Here is an 18,949-nt window from a genome sequence, read left to right on the forward strand (position 1 = left end):
AGCCTACAGGTGGATTCTGGAGAGTTTTCAGGTGAACAATGCAGGAGCAAGTGTGGCAGAGCAAAAGAATAAGCAGAAAAAAAGATGGCTCAAATATATTGCCCTAAATGAAATGTTGGAGAAGTGTAGAAGCAAGTAGACTATATAATGTGTGAGTGTAGCAGCACATTCAAGTTGTCTGCCTAAACTACCTCACAGGCTTCGCTCAATGTATGGATGAAGCAAAAACATTTAAGGAACGTGTTTATGGTGCTTGTATATTGTTCTAGTATATATGAACATATTAACAGACAGAACATAAAACATGCCATTCTAGTTATTTAAGAAAAAGCAACAGTAATGCCTCTAATCTTGCTGCCAACTGAAGGCATAAATTTGAATTCAAGTATTTTTACAAATTAAATGAACAGAAAGACTGCGAATATCATTGACACATTTATGTACACACACTAAGAAAGAAGAAAAAGTAACATCCCTTCAGCTCACAAGAAAGCACATGTACCTGAAGTCCACCACCATTTCAAAAGTAATTATTGAATAGTTTATTATCAACTCTGTAAGGCCAACAACCAACCACAGCATGGAGTGAAGAGGTTCTATTCAACATTTTGGCCATTAAGCATAAATTACTTGATATGAGTCATACTGCACATTTGTCCCTCATGATAACATACTCCAATGTCCCTATATAGAAGTTGATATTCAGCAATTGAACATTAGCCATAGTTTCCAGTGAAATTTCTATTTATGCGTCAAAGAAACTGCAGAACATTCTTGGGGAGTCTCGCATTTCATATTCCATGTTTTATCGATTAGGAGTCGGATTTTCAGAATATTATAGTATTATAGTTCAGAATATTATTGTCAAAGCTTTTGAAATTGTCCTTGCATCTGTCTTTGCATTTTTCTTTTCTATCAATACTTTACAACAGCAGACAAGGTTAACAATCCCAGTGGTATATTACAAAGTATACTAATGTGGGATATAAATATTATCTTGTTTATACTACTAAGACATTGTACCCGGGTCCATCAGGCAATGATACAAAAAATAGAATCTGTTGAAAACGAAAATACAGTGGAATCAGCTAGGCCTATATCAAGACTGGGCAATTTCCTCAAGTATGTGTGGTTACAGTGTCTTTGCCAGGTTATGCAGGTTACAACAAGAAGAATAGAAAATGTGTCTTTCCCATGTTGGCTATTCAGCTAAGTAAATATATACCTACTAACTTGTGTATTGTATTTGTTTACAGAAATCCTGTGTGGCTGAACAGAGTGGCCTTGATTTCAAACTGTAGGCCAAAAACAGAGCCACAACTTAATTACCATTTTTAATTATGAGCCTGGCAAGTTGCCTCAAGCTGTTGGTCCATCCTCCTGTCACTTTTCCAACCTAAATACTGTGCTATGGTGCATCTCAATTTATTGCATGACCCATTTGTGCCATTGTGTAAACAACTGATCAAGTACTAAATTAACAGAGATATAAATATATCATACAGAGATGAATAATTAATGATTGTGAAATAATGGTAAAGACATGTCACTCATGAAAAACACTGCGTTTACCAAGTCTTGAGGTTATAAAAATGTGTCTTACAGAGAGGGAGGGTAAGAGAAAGATCAAAGCAATTACTCACTTTGATAAATTAACACTAAACAGGTTTTTGCATGCCATGGCACAGACATTTCTCAGGAACAGTATGTACCACGTTTTTCTCCCTTTGAGACAAAGCTCCACCACAGTGAACATTGAAGATGTATTGTATTAGGGTGGTGTCAACCACTGTACTCAGAACATAAGGGAAGTGAATGACAGAGACTTGTTTATCCCGGCAGCACCCTGTTACATAGTTTTCCCTTGTCGGCCAGTGTTTTCATTTTGTACATAGCTGAAAGATGAGTGAAATTTTGTCTGACCAGATATTCTAATAAAGATAAGGCTGCAAAAGATGTGTTTGTATAAGTTGTCTGATGGGATTGAGGACAGTATTTGGCAAAGGGGTGGGACAAGATATTTAATCAGCGACCAGCCTTTTAGGTGCTGGATCTAAGTGAATAAGGCAGTGTAAGTCATATGGACAGCACATTCTACCAAATGAGGAGCCAAGCTATTGCTGCTGTTTCAGATTAGAGAGAGAGTAAAATGTTGCAGTTTCTATGCCAAACCAAACACATTTGTTTCAAAATGAAGCCTATTTTAAATAGAATCTAATGTTGCAGTATCCTCATTTTGAGAGAGGGGTTGGGGAATATTTTTGACCTGCGGCAGGACAGTGTTCAGTGGGCAGTATGCAGTGCTCTGTGTACAGTGCGCAGTGTGCAGTATATGATGTACATTATGCAGTGTGTAGTATGCAGTGCTCACTGCACAGTGGGCAGTGTACAGTGCAAGCGCACTGCAGCACTGCAGGCAGGTCAAAAACAGGCAGCAGGTTGAAAACACAGACAATACACAAAAGGAAGAAAAATCAGGAATAGGGAAACCAGAAAGAGGTACACTATCTCAGGAACAGGTAACAGGATTCCTGGAGCACAAAGACACACTGCAACAACGACAAACTAGCAGAGAACAATGGTAAGTGGGCAACAGACTAGATGATTTGACAGAATGCTTCTTAGTGTCAACAGATCCCACAACCACCACCATCTCAATTTGACAGCATAGATTTATGTAAATCAATGATATATCACAAAATATCTAAAGTTATGTATTTGATTTGGAAGGCAATTAGTATGTAACAAGCTGTTCTTCAAAACCATGTAGCAACTATTCCATTACATTAAATCACTTACTTGAAATCTTTACAATGCCCAGTGAGGCCTAAATATTTTGTTTCGTGCCAGTGCTTAAATATATTGTCTGACAGTTTTCAGACTTGCCTTGTGCTTTTATGTAATGCAGGAATTTTTCTGTGAACATCAGAGTGCTATTCACTGTAAATGTTTAACTTTAGTTTAGTTTTCATCACCCTTCTTCCCCAGAATGCTCTTCTTTTATGTGATTAGTCGTGACCAGAGTAAAGCAGTAAGGATCTCGAGGTTTATTATTTCCACACTGTGCCTCATGATCATGGGACTGCGTGTAGGAAACTGCAGTGGATAAGCTCTTTATCAGTAGTTGCCTATGCAACACTTCTGTCATAAGGAATGTTGGCCTCTCACCGCATTCCACATGAATTTCTTCTGGGTTATCACCAGCAACAATGATACCAGAAGGTATTTGCATTTTGTTACACATTGACAAGATAACTCATTCACTAAAGTGTTGGTAAAACACCCTTATCTCAGTATTTATGGTGCATTGTTTGACTATGGCTTAAACTTTGAGAAACATTAAATGGTTTGGTGATGTTTGCAACATCTTAGACATATTTTGCAAAATTCTGTTTTCACCACAGCACATAAGGAGTTCTCAGGCTCACCAGTTTAGTTTTTTTTTTTTTTTTTTTTGCTACAGCAGAGATTTGGTTAAGTTTTACAGGTTTCTTGGCTCTGAAACAGATTTTCCATGAAGGTTTTCAATCTAGCCTCACAACCAACCTTTACAAGAATTCCTGCAATTCCTCCTAGAAGACAATCAATGCTACTACTTCTTCTCTTACTTATTTTACCATGTAATTTAATCATACTACTTAATCATTTCCTTGTATCTTCAGCTTTGTGTGAGATTATTGTTGTGACATTGCTGTTTTGATGATTTTACCTTAATGCGTACTGTATTAACCTTTAGGCAGTATTCCCTGTATTCTGTGTCATGGTTTTGTTGTTTTATTTCTTAAATATTTTGAAATGACGCCCCCCAACCCCCCCACCCCTGTCATTTTTCTCCCTTCTCTCAAGAACTCTGTGCTTGCTATAGAGCATAAACAAAATCATTAAATTACTATTCCAAAATCATATTTTTGTTCTAAATATAAAGCTATTCTTCAATACTACTTGCATCAGGCTATTATTTCATTTTTTTAGTAGCACCATTTAGAATGTAAAAGGAAAATTACTAACAATTGTGTATTGCTACTAACTTCAAGTATAATGCATGTTGAAGTAAAAAGCATGATATTAAATGCACTTCAGTTAAACAAGTCCATCTGTAGTTGATGAAGTCTACTCTCCAGCAGGTGGTGCTATGACCCAAGTCAACTACTACAAGACTTCATGCATTTATTTCACAACATTTTGCCCTGTATCTCCAAAATGTCAACAATAACTGTGTTTGAGCTGGATTTTTAGCTGGATGACAATACTTTTTTATTCTACAGGGAGCTCAGAGAGAAATTGTGACCCTAAAATGATGAAAAAATGTCTTAAGCTCACAGAGAAACATGAGGAATGCAAACCATCATCAACAGTGACAACATACAGTAAATGTAGACTGATTATTAATGCTCTACTCTTCTATTCTGGCTGATGTCAAGAGAGAGAAAACTATTTGGCACAAAAGCCATGTACACTGCATGGGGCACATTCACCACTGTCGCCCATGGCACTACAATATCTGTCTTTTTGCTTCGTGGACTTTATCAGTAATTTTCTACACTTGTACATACATATCCTCTGGTATCACCCCAGCGCATCCAGACTTCCTGGTCAGGAGCTTCCCTTTGTTACATTGACCCTTTACGGCCCCTAAGGTTGCAGGGCGTGTTGCTCTGCTGACCCCTACAGGTGAAAGGTTGAAGATGTGTAAATCAGCCCCAGAAGTGTGGCTTACATCTGGTTGATGTGCTACCATCAATCACATTAAATACATCACACGAACATAAAGGTTTCACACATGAGGTCTCACACATGCAGTAAGGGCAGAAATTCTGTTTGAGCATGGCCAATGTGCTCAGCTTTACTGAATCAACTATATTTCTTACCAGATCAGCCAGTGTTATCATCAAATATACTGTATGTTGTCTGTTTTAACTGAGGTTTGTTATAATAAATTGATTGTATTGTATTTTCAAATATGGCTGCATAAATAATAAAAAGGAGACAGAGAAAGTATACAGGAAAGATGCAGTGACACATATTGGTCACCATTAATCACTACACCATACCATGCACACACCATGTACATAAGGAACTACAACATAGTTGACCTCAATGTCACCCCTGAATCACCTTTCAATGTTCGATTCTTGCTTATTATTCAGTGACTAGACTTTCACCATCTGGTTCTCTGCCTGAACTGGACAAATGGAAAAACCAGAGTCATGATACTGGAGAGCTGAGACAAATCAGATCAGACACACCCACATGTGTAACCCAAAGAGCTATTTTTAATTTAATTTAACAAAACTTGAACTTTTTGTTACACAATGAACAGAATTAGCTTACATTACAGGCGAATGACTGTATACATTATCCAATAAATACAACTAATGTAATCTGATATATCCAAGATTTCCAGGCTGAATACGCACACTTAAAATGCTATATCAATGCTCTGTATAGGGCCAACAACGGCTGGTTTGAGCTCATCCAAGCCATAAAAGAGGACATGAATCACAGTGATTTACAGAATCACTCCCCTGGGACAAGTCACTATCCTTCTCTGCTCACAGTGTGTGGAAAGAGAACCTGAAAACATTTCAATCCATAGCATGCTTTCCATCCTTTCCTGATCCTATCCTTTACTCACCAGCTTTTAAACAATGAATCACATCCAGATAAATTCCAGTCCCCAGTAGATAAGCTTTAAAGTATTGAGTGAGTAAACAGAAGTTACTCTGTAAATTTAAGTTAAGGGTATTCATATATTCCTATTTAGACATTGTGGCTGCTTGTGCAATCCTTGATCTCCAAAGCAGTTGGCTGCTTGCAGTGTAAGGCCCAGGAGGTTAAGGAGCTCCAATATTTCAATCCAAAATATGATGCAACCTCCATGCAGGTTTTACTGAGACTGCTGTGACTGCTCTGATGAGACTACTGGATGCTGCTCTCAAATTCGGCTGATGTTTTTCTTATTTTTTTTAACCTACTAAATAAGGCTTGCAATAGGTTAAGTGCAGTTTAATATTGTCAGTTTCCGTCATCTTAATTGACTCCCAGACTGATAATAGACATATCGGAGGTATTGGGTGGACAGATACTGTCTCAATATTCAGTAAGAAATAAGGTCATACAGGAAAAGAGGCGGCCTCCTCTCTTCCTGCTTTAAACTTCATTGTCATTTAAATTTAGGGCTTTCTGGATGGGTGATAGTAAGACTTGTAAAGCACTCAGATTTGTTCCTGTGACAGACACCTTGGCCAGCACTGAGGACACAGAGAAACTGGAAGAACCTAATGGGTCTGAATGAGATCACTAAGCCACATGTTTGATTCTGATGGGTTTTTGGCCTCATCTGAGATACTGCAAGATCATTACATTGCCTGTTATGAGGATGATTTAGTTTACAGGTCCCTCGGATACAGAAAATATTTTTAGCAGTGTACATTGGGAATTTTGCAAGGAATCCAGCACTAAATTAACATGAACTGTATAAAAGCTCTAACACTGCTGATGGGAATTTTAGGCTGTCATTATTTACCTGTTTTTGTTACCTGTATTAATCACAATATTGTGAGACGCAAACTTAATTTTATCACATTGCCAGTTCACTCGAAATGTAAATAATGTATCTTGTTTTTAGGCTAGTTGCAACTTGTAGTTGCATTTCAGCAAATATGTCATTCAAAACATCAGCCTCTGAAAAGCCATCAATCATACAAATATCCTGCATGTAAAATAACAACAATATTTCAGCTGCCTGACAGACATGAGTCATTTAGCCCTGGCTCTTGGAAGACAGGACCAGATGCTTCTTGATGGGTAATGCGTACAACACCCACAAGGATTGGGTGTGCTGGTAATTCGGGCAAAATCCAAATCCGCTAGGTCACTCTTGGGAAGCAGTATTGAAAACATGCACACTCTGTTCTGTTCATTTATTACTTTATCAGTGACCTAAGAAAAGGATATTTTAAGCAAACAGACCTTACTTTGCCAGTGTATCATTAGTCTTTGGATTACTCTTGTCTGCATCCATCATACTGCATTATTTTTATTCTATTCTGTTATTTTATTTAAAGTGGAAACAGACAACTTTTCAGCTTCCGCCAGTGTTTCCAAGTGGTATTAATGTTTGACAACCAATTATTTTCCTCAGAGTGTAGTTATGTGAAGAAATGATTAACACCACTTTGGAAATAAAAGAGAAGATAAAAACATGTTCACTGAAGAGGTGAATTGAAATTGTCTCAATTTTATATTGAATTTGGGAACAGGCAAAAGATATTGTAATGATGTGCATTGAATAGTAATAACATAGTTTGAGTAACATTATTGCTCCGCACAAACAAATAACTACAGCAGAGGTTGGCATTACAAAACAAAACATTAGGAGACAAAGTGTGAATTTGTTCATTCATTTAGTCTATAATGGAGACATGAAAGCAGATAGAAATTCTTTAATATGTGTTGAGATAAGCGAACTAGGTTGGTAGCATGTTAATGTTTTTACAAAATGAAAGAAACTGTGCAACGGAGACGGTGATAACATATTTTCTGTCCATTGATTTTCATATGACCAAGAAAGAGGTTGGCCTCCCAACAAATTATTATAAGATATAGCTACCAATAGCTACCAGGGAAAACGCTATCCTCTTCCTCTTTTGGTTGTGCAGTGGTTGACGCACTTCCTTTGTGCTGTAAATTGAGCCTTCATTTTCCCAGGAGATCATACCTGGTGGGGGACAGAATTGGATAGTGAAAGCGAGGCTTATAGGGAACCAATCTAAATGCCTATGGTGTCATTATTCTATAACCATTACACTGTGCAATCAAAATTTACTTCATAATGATGAGTTAAAGCAAAAAAAAGTTGTCCATTTCCACTTTTAGTTCTATCTGATTGTCTGGAAGCAGGGTCTCAAATCTAAATGTCTCTAAAGTAAGACAAGGAGTAACCACTGGAATCAGCAGCCAAACAGAACATTGGCAACACGTAGACAAACATGTAAAGTAACAATAATGTCAACAACACTACAGTGACTAAACTGATCTGACAAACTGTGGAGGTTTAATGGCGCCTGTACTGGATGCGGAATGGATCGTTTTGGAGCCAATGACATTGTGTGCAAGCAATATTCTCCTGATAACAAACAACTGAGAAAACAAAAAAGAAAAAAAAACCATGATATGATCTTTTTCTAAGCTATCATTAACATTCTCAAATTACAACATGTTGATGTCTGTTAACACTATGCATGCTTTAAATAAACAAGATTACATTCATTTTTTGTATATTTACTGCCAAAAATACTGAACCACCAACATTAGTATATACAATCAATCATCCCATCAAAATATATTCTGTGGTTGGAAAGGTGCCACTTTCACCTGCTGCATCATTTTACAGACATCATAAGTATATGCTCTGCAAAATGGATTTAATTTTCTTCCTGGAACCCGTTCTATATTTAGTACTTTGAGTACAGCTATAGAGATCAGTCGCATAACTTCTGTCATTAAAGCCTACAAATTATCATGGTCAGGAAGTGCACATCTTTCTTGTTCTTCCATTAGCAATAAAATGATAATACCAACATACTTTCCACTTAATCTGGACTCTGTTGCACTCTTTTAGATACATGCTTTTACTTTAAGAAGTTCCTTGAATAAATAAATACATGAATAATTTTTTGTAAAATCCTTACACATTTTAGCCATGGTCTTAATTTCACGCAACTGAGAAAGCGAGAGCTGTTGTTTATTAATAGCATTCCCCTTCAGTGAATTAATTCACACGTGCGTTCAATGTGGTGCTTTTGTTTTTTATGTGCAAATTACAGAGAACAATGATAAATAAAGGGGGGACATACAGAACTACCAGCAGGACCTTGATACCCTCTAATGGCTCTAATGGAATGCACTCTTTTTATTGAGGCCATTAGGGCTCTAAGCACTGCTAGACCACTTCAAAGTGGAATAAAAAAGGTAGTAGGGGGCACGCTTTCGTTTTCATGGTCCTGGGTCACCAAGCACATGTTCTGGAGCATTAGATCAGAAACGCATTGTCATATTTTCTTCATGTTCAGTAAGTGAAGCCTATAGCTGTAACTTCTGGAATCACTGGAACTTACAGCGGCTAAACATGACAGGAAGCTCAGAGCACAGTGCTTCTGTATGTCAGAATCACTCAGCCCCAACAAAGAGGCAGGTAATGTACACCAATGATTCCTGCCACACCAGCCATGTCCTGTCCAGTATTTTGCTTGTGCTATTTCTCCAATACTTAGCCCAATTTGTGACCTCACACTAACTGAAACGAAGTAGAAATATACAATAGGTTTCTGTGGAAATGACCTCTTTCTTTGTAAGACAAGAAATGTTGCATTGCAAAATATCTTCCTCTAGTGATTTGTATTAGTGTTTTGTATTAAAGTTGTGTTTTTTTAAAGCAACACAACACATGTGGCAGCGGGTTGAGATACATTCATGTGTGAACATAAATCATCCAAGTTTTTTTTACTGCCCACTGGAGATTTCAAGACATATTAACATGGTTATTTATGTCATTAGATTTGGAAATTGCTTCACTGTGTGATTTTTGGACGCCTTTGCACAATTCACTCAAGCTGGTAACCTGATCACTGCAATCAGAGGGATAAACAAAGCAGTAAACACATAAGTTTGCAGTTCTCTCAAATGACACTGTGTGTTCCTGACATGTTTATACATACCAGAATGAGGTCAGACACATTCACATGCACTAACACGCTTGTGCATGCAACTGCACATCACCCAATGGCCACACACACAAATATAACAGGCCTTTCTCACAAGGTCCAAAACAACACCAAAATTTGATTGATGGTGCGACAGTCTAGGACATTTTGCCCAAGAGTAAAAACAATGATCAGAAAATATGAAAGGATAGCTGATCTGTTTTCTTCTTCCTGCAGTAAAAATACCTTGAAGTTGATTAGAAACTGACTCACAAGTTCCAGGCAGCAGTAAAGGAAGGATGCATGAGAAAAAATGGTTGGATGGATCAAAAGAGGAGAAAAAGAACAATTGCTTTACTACATGAGCAGCTCCAGGAGTCTGATCCTTGCAATCCCTCATTGTGTCCCACTGTGTTTTGCTGAGCGCGGCCTGTAAAAACGAGTAGGTCGAGCCAGTTAAGCTGGAACTTTATTTACAACCTGAATCTAAAGAAGAAGTGCAGAGATCAGCATGAATGCACTGAAAATACATACAGGGCAGTGTGTGAATTGCAGCTGAAGGCCTAAGTGGCTACATGTGCACACACACATTGTAGACACAACTTGTAGCCTCCCCTGTATTTATGATACATAATGGCTTATAGAAAACACACAACACACAAAAAAGAAATGTCCTGTGTTTCTCATTATCACACTATGCATGGCAAAGGAAGCAAATGTCTCACAACATCACTAACCATGTGTGACGCATCTAACTTCATCCATCATGTAACATCATGCTTATTATCATTCACGAATGAAGAACTGGCATACCGATGTACCACATGTGCTATCTGAGGTTGATCAATGTGAAACCACAGAGCAGCATTTAATACCAGTAACCAATATATCAGAGTAACAGAATTTTTTCCATCATGCTCAATAACCATGAAGGGTTTCTCATAGTGAGGTCAGAGTTCAAATATATGATTCAGTGCCTCTTCAGAGTGCTGTTGGATTGGATTAGTTCTGGTGTATCTTATGTATTCTCTTGTGCAACGTTGCCTAAATGTTAAAAGGCTGAAGGTAATAAGAATTAATAACCATTTCCAATGTTTAGCCACATTAAACCAAAAAATATTGCTAATTAGAAAAAAAAAAGGCAAATACAGTTTTTAGAAGTTCATGGTCTCAATGTGGAAAGAGTATAAAATCCACAAACTCACAAAGATGAACAAATCTTGGGCACTAACAGCAGTTACAATATAATACGGTGACTGTCTTTCTCAGGTTTACAGGTAGAAATAACCGACACGGGTCTTACAGCTTGTACGTACAGTAGAGGGCAAACTGATAGTTAAGCAATGCATACCAGGAGAAAAGTATTGTTTACATCCTTCTGTGTTGTTTAAAGCAGTGAGATGAACTCATGAGAAACTACAGACTGGCTCAGAGTTTGACACAGGTGAGGATAAACATCATCGTGAGCTGCAAAAATTGAAAGGTTGTTGACAGACAACAGTACAAAGTCAACCTGCAGTAGCAGATTGACTGATTGATTGATTGATGAAGGTGAGTAGTGTTGGGTTCAATTTCAGATTGAGTTCCCAGAAAAATATCCAGATTCATTAAGCTCTGATGCTAATCAAACTTTTATGTCTCCTCCCTCTTTTCCATTGGCAAAGAGCAATAGAAAATATATTCAGTAGGTAGCAGGCTTCTCATTTTTAGCTGCAAGCTGCTGTCCCTAAAATAACAAACAGAGGCAGAAGATTAGATCTGCTTTTGCTAATTAATTCCATGAAGGCTGAATGTTGGCTGTTCTTTTTTGGCTGTTAATGTGCTCTCTGCAGCTGGTGTACTACAGTATGTATGCAGCCAAAGATTAATTGTTTCTGAGTGGAGACATCACTCTGTAACACTGAGTGAACTGTGTGTGTGCTGTAGCTCAGCAGGGACCAACAGATCCTGTTGAAAATTCTCATGTCACATTAAGTCCCAGTTGAACGTCAGCATTTTAGTCTGATCAACTAAATAGTTCTGAATCTTCAATATTTGGACAAGATATACAAGAATACAGATACAGACAGCTTTGAAATACATTTCTTAAACTCTTCTCATTTTCAGGTTGTGAACATCAACTAAGCAGGCTGCCACTTAACAACAAAAGGTGATTAGACATTACTGAGTTGAAGTTATTTCAGTTCTTTTCTTACTTGCAATTTCAATTTTATTCAACCAGTTTCAATGACCACACAGTAAAGCTAGTGGAATTGTTCAAAGGTAAACATAATAAGATTCAATGAGGGATTGGAAAGGATTTGGATTTGATTCTGGATCCAGATTCAATAGCATGCTATCAAACCCTATCCCAAACTAACACTATGTCTGATCAGTAAATTTTAAATTAATGGTCCAATTCACCATCAGCCTTCAATCCAATAGGTAAACAGTGCAGCAAAATTACTGGCAGATTGCTCTAGTTTTCCTTAATCAAAATTTAATTTCATTGTTGGCATAAAGGGATGCTATGTCAACTAGGCTAACTGTATTTCTCCATAATCCAAACTATATTTTCCAGTGGGAAGTTATTTTCCACAGCTCTGTTCCCTGTTGCTTCAGCAGGTCTGACACATGCCTGCACACACACATGCAAATTATAATTAGACCACTGACCACTGCTTCCAGTCTTCAGTGGAGCACTCTCCTGAGAGAGGAATTAACTTAATTCACCCCCACAATGTGTAGCAAGAGTCCGTTTAAGTTTGTCAAGCACAGCCAAACAGCGTTTTGCCAAAGCCATATAGAATATGAGAGAAGAGGGAACTCACTGGAAATAAATTACTTATGTTGTTCTCACAATAGTTCTTTTCTAACCTCTGTTTGCTGATTTATTCATAAAGCCAAAATCCAACCATCTGGTTTTGTTTTGATATAGTCTTAAAGACTATAATATCTAATACTCACTGGCCCTCAATCACTTGCTGAATTCATTACAATAAGAAGGTCCTGCTGATCCACTCAGAATCTCCGGCATTTACTCGCGGTCATGAGCGTCCTCCCAGTAGCCAAAACTCTTTCTACCATCACCGTGATTTACATGCTTACTGACACAGATGACAGTCAGTGACATGTTCGTAAATCAGCAATGACTAGGTCAATGCCAAACAGCCATGTGGATTTTGAGAGCTCCAAAAACATTTCTGAGTAAAAATATCACCAAATTCCAACTTCTAACTATGGCGCAGCAGAAATCCCTCAGTTGATCATTAGCTGTAAAGGTTTATCAGTACAAAGCATGACATACAGCAGTTCCCTGACGTAGTCCCATAAATACGTGATTTGTAGGATGAGATCATGATAAAAAAAATCAAGACTCATAAAGTGAATGAGAACATGACAACCATGAGGTACTTGGCAATCATGCACTGATGTATTCATTACTGAAGGGATGCAAACAGACTGACTGATGTTGGCTGACTGAAAAAAAAAAATCAATCAATAGATCATTCAATCAATCAATCAATCAATCAATCAATCAATCAATCAGTCAATCAATCATTATGATGTATGAGTGAAATTCTTGTGAGCAAGTTCTTTTGAAAGATCTTGTTCTCACATACGCAAAATACAAACACAATAAGCAGCTTCCTCCAGGACTGGAATGTGTTCCTCAAAGCCGATGTCACTTGAACCTCCACAGACTGCATTCACGGGCTCAAAGGCACACACACAAATACATGTGCCTGCATACATCGAGAGAACGCATACATCACTAGCTGTCACTGTCAGATAAACACACAATAGCTGTGACAGACTATGAATGTCAGTAGAGGTCATTTTTTAATGAAGCATTAAGACACTTAACTAGATTCCCTGTGTGCTGTAGGTCTGTTGGGACGACCTGCTGCATACTATCTCAGTTTGTTGCAGTGGTGGAACTTATTCAAACAAAACAAGCGGGGCATTAAATAGATCCACTCACACAACAACAGAAGCCCCTGTCCACAAAAAATCAACACATATGGTTCTGATCATAGCATCTGAAGCCGACAGAGCAGAGGCTTAAGCTCTCTAACAAAAGGTCAGTGTCCTATTTTCGGACAGAGATGCTGACCAGCTCACTGGCAACAAGGGGACTGTAACTAGTGTAAGACAAGTAGATAAAGAATTACTATTTGAACAGTAATGATATTGCACCTATCAATCAAAGCATTTTTTTAAGCAAACTGAAGTTTGCTTTCTCTGTTTGGAAAAATGTCAACTACTGTGTGAGTTATCTTTTTAAATCTGGAAAGGTAAAAATAAACATTGAAAACTGTGTGTAGGCATTTAAAAATCATTTAAATTTAAGATCTCAATCATTATCAATAGAAGAACGCAATCCAGGATCTGTGATAGAAAAGCAATATGATTAATTTTGTTTGTCAATAAATAATATTGTCACAGTCTTGCTCTATGTCCCTTCCTCCAGCTGCATTCCCACTTCCCCAGGTCCCTTAGTTGCCATTCTTCACCGGTCCACCAGATTTCCTCAGATCTTTCTCCTTGCTTTACAGATCCTGCCATTCCCATCTGCCCTGCGATCACCTTATTCCCCTCACCTGAACTTCCCTGCCCATCTCCTCACCTGCACCTCATTCCCTCATCAGCCACTTGCTTCATCTACCGGCACAGTCTGTCTCATCGCTGAAACTCTGTGGATTTAATATAACTGCTGTTTGGACCGTTTTGATTTGCCACCCATGCCTGTGAGCTTTCGTATCTTCCCTTTTGACAATAAATTGTCCCTGCCTCTATAGTCGGTATTCGGGTCCTTCCCCTTCTGCCTAATACACACCACCACAAATGTACAACATGTTTTTGAAATGAGTAATAAGTGAAGAATGTTCCTTTCTTTGTAACAAACCCAATGCTGCTGTTGAGTTACATTTTATCAAGTTACTGAACTTAAATCGCTCCAGAAACCAAATTCCAGTGGCTTTGTTTATCGTCATTTCATCAATCTTGACACCTGGGGTGTCAGTATAAACTGCATTAATAGTGTTGTAAAAACACAAAACCACAGTGATGGGGCAAGACGGAGAAACAAGTGCTCCTCATCTTTAACTCTGTACCAGATATATATTTAGAGCTGTAGTGGCCTCTCTTTCACAGAATTGTCACCTGCCTTGTCATGAGCCTAAAGGCCAAAGGTTACATCAAACTCATGACAGACAGCTGTTAACATGTGTGACTAATGTCACATTGATAAGACATGTCAAGAGAACTCAGTTCTTTGTCTTCAGTATAGCTGGAAGTTTATGAAACCTGAGTCACAGCATATGCAGCAGTGAAGTCACCGAGCTGGAAGTGAATTGCCCCGAAACCTCACACAACACACAAATTAACACACACTATACTATGTTTCTAAACAAAGACAGACCGTATTAAATTTCATTACAAATATAAACATGTACGGTGCTTTTTGTAATCAAGAGTCACTCCATCTAGAATTTCATGTCATCCCTCTGGCTACAACCATAAAAAAACTCAGGTGTTCCATAAAGTCCACCGTAACTACAGTCCTGCTTATTTGGGATGTCGAAGTTGCCAAACATGGAGGAATATGATGCAGACTAACAGAGACAGATTTCAAGCAACCGGCAGCAATGGGGGAGATTTTGAGCCATGCACGCTGATGTAATTTTTGATCTAGGGCCATTATTATGTCACTTAATTGAGTTTTAATATTTCAGATGAGATAGTAACCATTTAAATTACCAACATGTGGTCAGTTTATTCAAATAATGCCTGTTTGGAAATTTGCTGCGACGTTTTCGGAGATGCAGTGTTTCCCAGAGGCTGAGAATTTACTTGTGGCAGTGAGTGGCGCAGCGAGTGACCGATTTACATGCAGAGACTCATGCAGTTTAATTTTCTGTAGCTACAATTCACAGATCTCCTCTAAGCGCCTTACATGCAGACTATCTGCAGGCACTACAATTTACCGATGTTCCCTTAATGCCTCACATGCAGGCTATCGGTAGACGCTAGCTAGGTGGCTGTGCACAGAGAAGCCTCTAGTCTCCACTCAGTTGCTGCAGCATGTAACTCAGACAGATTTTTTCTACCTGGGCCAGCCGCCTGAGTCGAGCCTATGTGTGGGAAACGCTGGAGCTGCTGACCAGGTGAGACCTGAACTGATCTGTGCAGCTCTTTGGCAATTTACCACTGACTCTAATGTCTCCATAGCATTTTGATATCTTGACGACGCCATAGCACAGACTGAGGACTGAGGGCAGACTGGACACTACAGTGACTCAATATAACCTCTTGATGTACAAAGTGGCATTACGAGACAGGACAGGCTGTCTTACATAGAGCACCTTTAAAGGTGAAAACAGATCTTAAGATTTTTGGAAAGACAACATGCCCGACGTGTGATGACTGTCTTCATCAAAATACAGATTCTACAGTCTTGGGAAGAGCACAAATTGAATGACTCAATAAATTCACTCAATAAAAAACACATTGGATAACAGATGTTATGCAAGTCCGATATCACACAAGCACAAATTCTCACGTTTGACTCCAACAAAACAGAAATGGACATCCATCAAATAATGTTTACCTGGCTATCTGTCCACAAGTTGCAATATCATATATCTGCTTGCATTTTGTAATCTCATTTTCTCAAACTATCGGTATGTATAACAACAATAACACAACAATTAATCTTTTCAGTGCCCCTTCACGCACTGTATATACGAAATCACTTTTTTATGTTTATGTTTCTCTAACTAAACTGTTAAAGAGGTGTTCTAAGTTTGTTTACTGCTCTGTGAACTTTCATGGCATTCAAGTTTAGATAGAGAACTTTATCAAAAGAGCCACGACACCACTTAGAGTATAACTTAACTTAAACTATGTGCCAACTGACACACAGGGAAATAACTTTCTAAATTATGAATGCATGTACTGTATATAGGCTATGTATAATCAGAAAAATTAATACATGTATTAATATATGAAGGTTGTTACTGTAACACAAGAACTAGAAGAACATAAAATGTGTTGAATTATTAGGAGAAAGTTCCACATGAGGAAAAACATGTCAAGGATGTAAGGCGATATTTTTTCCAAACCACACTATGCCTGTCATTCACCTCCCACAGCGGTGGGCCCCCAGTCATATCCGAGCAGTGAGTGTGAGGAGCTGAGACCAATGCTGTATGTGTCTATAGATTCCTCAGAGCCTACCAGCTAGCTGTGACTTTTAACAGCCAACCCGTCCCTCTACACTCCCTTTGCCCCTGGTCGGTAAGGAGGACGACTGTATATGAGGAATTCCCTAAATCAAACAACCTACTGCAGAATTGTCTGAAGTCATTCAAACTTAAAGTAAATTTAAAACCACCAGGAATCCCAACTTAGAACATTTAAGTATTGTAGCTTGAAGAATAACACAGCTGCCCTTATAGTACTCTATCATCTGGAGTACATTAAAGTCAATGGGAAACAGTTTTCTTGGCCAAAAAAAAGGGATGAACCAGACTCAAACAAACAAATCATATTGTCCAGACCACATAGCTATACACATGCACACACACACACATACACACTCAAAAAAAACCTGTTGCAAGCTATGCTATTTTCATCTCATCTCATCTCCTCAACCCTCTAAGCCTCTTATCACTGCAATTTGCCATCTCTAAGAAGAGGCTTATTTCTTCAGTTACAATGATGATTTGACTGGGATCAAGACATAATTAACTCTAAAAATTCTGCTCTGTTAGCAGATTAAATCCACTCTAACAGGCATGAATTCTTCATAATTGAATTAATTCATGTTTGTATCAAGATTACCTTGGAGAGATGAGAATAGAGCATTGGTAACACCAATCACTGTGAAACTTTGATTCAATGAATCATGTGTGTAGCCTCTAACGATACAGGATTAATAGTGCCTGTCCTCCCTGATCACTGTTGGTAGATTTACAGGAATGTCTCCCTTCATTTACAGTAACAAATGCGAGAGCGCACCAATTTCTCTGGGTGAGAAATAAGACTCACTCAAACAGAAAAAGTTATTTAAGCAACAGTGATGAAGAGAAGAAAAGAGAAGAGAAGAGAAGAGAAGAGAAGAGAAGAGAAGAGAAGAGAAGAGGAGAGGGAGAAGTGTTGCTGTCGACATGTGTTGGTGTGTTGTCCAGATGTTCAAGTAAACAACGGTGATGACACAAGCAGTTGAACGAGGCCATATTGCCTGTGACCTGTAATAATTGATGAAAGGGATCCCCATAAACTGTCCTTCCACACAAATTACCAGTCCATAAACACATTCATGATGAAGTTATCTCATTATCTCTCTTATTCCTGTGTGGTTCAAATATGACTGAAAGGTTATACTGTAGCCATTTATAGTCTTCTGTGACCCCTCTTCCTTATATGTGCAACTATTTCTGCATGTGAGTGTGTTGAGGTGTGTGTATGTGATTGTGAGTCTCTGCGTGTGTGTGTGTGTGTCGATGGGTGTCCAAAGTGTGTGCATGTTTGTTGATGTTTGACGGTGTGGATGTGGGCTGTGGTGAGCCATGGTGACACAGAGCATAGTATTTGGGAGGCCAAAACACACATGGTATGATTTAAAGACAGCTTAAGCTGCGGGGCACATGGATACTCTCTCATGAATACTGTTTACAAGTGAATGAATCAGAAATGTTGACAACGACAGTCACGATGAGTCATGCAAACAGTAAGGTGGGGATTAATCAGATGCTGGGACAGGTATAATTTTTAGTTCTGGGAAACAGAGATCTATGTTGAAGGTATAGTCAAGGTTTAAAGGTACACACACTCACTTGTGAACTGTGATGAGTTTCAAAACAACAGCATGAGGATGCTGAATGACCCTATAATAAGATGAGGGAGCGTACATTTAAATGTCCTATTCTTAAAGCTTCTAAGTATGTGTATTGCTAAATATGCTGAGCATATAAAGGGAATTAAACAATCCAGTCAAAATTATTGGATTTAGAAAAAGACAAAAAACTGACCCAAACATGCCTGGAATGATGCTGGGTTCGTGACTTCACCGTGAGAAAAACAAAGCAAAACAAACTAATAAAAAGAAAAGATTCAAGTGTCCCATGTGACGGGAGAGAAGACAGTAAAATACTTATTGAACTCATCTACAACACATTTGTCCTTGACCATCATGACTGGATGGTACTTTGATGTGAAACAAGGAGTTTCAACAGTGTTTGGGGAGCTGAGAGCACTTG

At 38.4% G+C, this 18,949-nt stretch overlaps 1 protein-coding gene across 1 annotated transcript in view; it reads right to left on the reverse strand.

The window, feature by feature from the left end:
- The window catches only part of aadac (arylacetamide deacetylase), a 33,610-nt gene that overhangs the window by 13,605 nt on the left and 1,056 nt on the right, over window positions 1–18,949 (reverse strand). The gene's annotated exons all lie outside the window — the stretch shown is intronic.

Source organism: Thunnus albacares, chromosome 6, assembly GCF_914725855.1.
Source record: "Thunnus albacares chromosome 6, fThuAlb1.1, whole genome shotgun sequence".
In the NCBI taxonomy this organism is placed as follows: Eukaryota; Metazoa; Chordata; class Actinopteri; order Scombriformes; family Scombridae; genus Thunnus; species Thunnus albacares.